This window comes from Elephantulus edwardii, unplaced genomic scaffold (assembly GCF_000299155.1).
Source record: "Elephantulus edwardii isolate Elephantulus edwardi_28Jun2011 unplaced genomic scaffold, EleEdw1.0 scaffold00584, whole genome shotgun sequence".
Classification (NCBI taxonomy): Eukaryota; Metazoa; Chordata; class Mammalia; order Macroscelidea; family Macroscelididae; genus Elephantulus; species Elephantulus edwardii.
This window is the reverse complement of record NW_006400334.1, coordinates 153,419-156,744: the sequence shown is the minus strand read 5'-3', so window position 1 is coordinate 156,744 and position 3,326 is coordinate 153,419. Positions and strand designations below refer to the sequence as shown.

At 39.3% G+C, this 3,326-nt stretch overlaps 1 pseudogene; it reads right to left on the bottom strand.

The window, feature by feature from the left end:
• Nucleotides 1–2,198: 2,198 nt before the first annotated feature.
• LOC102857410 lies at nucleotides 2,199–2,825 on the bottom strand (annotated as a pseudogene).
• Between the last annotated feature and the right edge of the window lie 501 nt (nucleotides 2,826–3,326).

Sequence of the window (3,326 nt, the reverse complement as noted above, 5' to 3'; positions counted from 1 at the left end):
ATGGCACATAACAACAACAAACTAGTAAGCATATTCAGGGTTGTATATGTTATCTGAAATGTGTCATTTGATATCCCATCAATTCCTAAAGTCTTATTTTTTTGCCAATGTCTTCAGTGCAGCCTGAACTTTTTTCTTCATCACCACTGGCTCTTTGTCATATGCTACTTCCTGAAATGTTTCTGTGTCAACCAATTCTTTTTGGTACAGTGACTCTGTTACTTCCCTCCATTTTCATTTGATGCTTCCTGGATCATTCAAGATATTATCCACAGCATCTCTTAGTATTGCAACAAAAGGCCTGAATTTCTCAGTTCTTTCAGTCTGAGAAATGCTAAGGAAGTTCTTCCTTTTTTATTCTCTAACTCCAGCTCTGTGAATATTCCATTATAATCCTTTGCTTTGTCTTCTCAAGCTGACTTGTGGTAGGTATCTTCAATTCTTTTACTTCTCCATCTCTTCCCACTGTTTTGGCTTCTAAACACTCTAGTGTTCTTTTCAGTCTCTTCTGGTATCCATTTTGGTTTTTTCTTTTTCCTGTCTTTGTAATGGCCTAGTTCTCTCTTCATAGATGATATCCTTGATGCCACCCCACTCATCTGATCTTTGATCATTAGTATTTAATGCCTCAAATCTATTTTTGAGATGCTTTTTAAATTCGGATGGGACAGACTCAAGGACTTATTTTGTTTCTTGTGGAAAAAACCTAAGTAATTGCTGGACAGTCAGTTGCAACTCTCCAGCTTAACCCTCCACTGGCTTTCTGAGGCTATAAATTTTACCAGAAGACTGTCTATCTTTCTTCTGCAGAACCATTAGTAGAGTCAAACTGCCAGAGATATGCAGCATTTAGGTTAACAGTACAACTCATGATGGAATATACCAGGAGAGCTTATAATGTAGAGGCCAGAACATGATATGCTCAGATTCCTGTATGGCATAAGTTTGAGAACAGTATCAAATGTTAATCCTGAGCTATAAGATTATGCAGTTTATGAAAATGAAAGCAATACTTCAGAATAGGAAAAGAAAAACCAGAAACATTGGAAGCAGCAGTTAAAAAAAAAAAAATCAAAAGACATACTGCATTGGGGAAATCTGCTGTCAAGGTCCCTCCAACACTCAACGGAGCAAAAATACTAAAGTCTAAGGTGTGCCTGATCCAAGCTTGGTATTTTCAATTGCTTCCAACACATGTGAAAGTTAGGCAAAGAATAAGGAAGACAGAAGAAAAATCGATGCCTTTGAATTGTGGTAGTGATGCAGAGTACTGAATATACATTAACTGTCAAAGGAACAACAACAAATCTGTCTTGACAGACTACAACTTGAGAGCCCCATAGAGTCAAGGATCGTTAAACTTCGTTTCACTTACTTTGGGCATGTTTTCAGGAAGTACTAGTCCTTAGAGACACATCATTCTGGGAAAAGTAGAGGGTCAGCACAAAAGAGAACACTCAACAAGATGAAGTGACACAGTTAACTACAACAATGGGCTTGAGTCTATCGGAGATCATGACATGGTGCAGGAAAGGGCATGGTTCAGCTATGTTGTTCATAGAGTTGTGATGAGGTATAGTGAACTTACAAGTATCTAACAGCAAAAGGAAAAAATGTAAGTTATTCTATCAGAGAGTTCATTTCCTAAATATTTTACTATTAAAAGCGGGGAGAAGCCCCATAGGGGAAGAAAATCAATACGAGTCATTAAGAGATTTTTTTTAATAAAAAAAATTGTATTTACTTAGAAGCATTCAGAATGTCAATAAAACAGCTGCAACTTTTTTTTTCTTTCTTTTTTTTGCAATTACAGAGTGGTATTCAGTTAACAGAATAATTATTTTGTATAAGCTGCATCAGACAACTGAAGATGAAATAAAACAAAATAAAATCTACCATCCCCATATATAACTAATTTGTGCTGTGCACCAACAAGAATCTGCTTTAAATTTCCATGCCAATTTACAACCCCCATACTGTACCAGGCAAGGTTAGTGGCTATTGAAAATACCACCAGGACCAGGCTATCTAAAGACATTCGGTAGTGCGTTAACGATACAAAAAAAGACACTGTACAGTTTAAAAACAAATCTTACACAGCCTTACATGTCAATTTTTTTTTTCTTTAAAAGGAGTGAGTTGTGTACAGGGGGGTTAAATGCTTTATAGACAAGAAAAAAAACTGCACTACAACCAACTTATTCATCATCTTCATCCTCCTCTTCTTCATCTTCCTCGTCCTCCTCATCTTCTTCATCTTCCTCCTCTTCCTTCTTCTTCTTACTTTTCTCAGCCTTGAAAACTCCCTTTTTGGTGGCATCAGGCTTGCCTTTAGCCCTATATGCAGCAATATCCTTCTTGTATTTCCCCTTCAGCTTAGCAGCCTTCTTCTCATAGGGCTGCTTGTCATTGGCAACAGTATTATTCCACATCTCTCCCAGCTTCTTCTCAACATCACCAATGGAAAGGCCAGGGTGCTCGCCTTTGATTTTGGGGTGATACTCAGAACAAAATAAGAAAAAAGCCGAAGGGGGCCTCTTGGGCGTGTTGGGATCTTTGAACTTCTTTTTGGTTTCGTCCTTAGGAGGGATATAGGTTTTCATCTCTCTCTCATAACGGGCCTTGTCCGCCTTTGCCATGTCTTCAAATTTACCTTTCTCTTTAGCAGACATGGTCTTCCCCCTCTCTGAACACGTCTTAGAAAATTCTGAGACGTTGACAGAAGCATCTGGGTGCTTTTTCTTGTGCTCCTCTCGGCAGGTTTGCACGAAAATTGCATACGATGACATTTTGCTTCTCGGTTTCTTAGGATCTCCTTTGCCCATGGTTAGTTATTTCTCCTCCGCGAGACACAGAGTCGCCTAGTGCCATCCGGCTCTGCCTGGCCCGGTGCTGTCTCTATGGAGCTCAATGTACTGCAATGGCTGTGAGAGCGGGAGCCAAACGCAGCCTCCTCACTCTCTCTGCTCTGTAACCGAGTCATTAAGAGATTTCTAACAACTTCTGAACTCACAAGAAACTGCTCCAATCTAAAAATTGTCCTGATTCCCGCCTTTCCCCCCTTCTTTAATCAACCTGATTCCCACCTTTTTCTCCCTTCTTTAATCAATATTCAGAGTAAAAAAATATTTTCTTTTCTACTATAACTATGGTTAATTCTCTCCTCCCTCCCCAGAACAATGCTCCTTACATTCTCCAATCCCAGAAAATTTGCATCCCTAATTCTACATCCCTAGTACCACGACCCCTTCTAAACCCAGCCTGGACTTCCGGCAGTTCTCTGCTGATGTGCTGTTCTAATCGTTTTTGGATGATCTTCAGTAGAA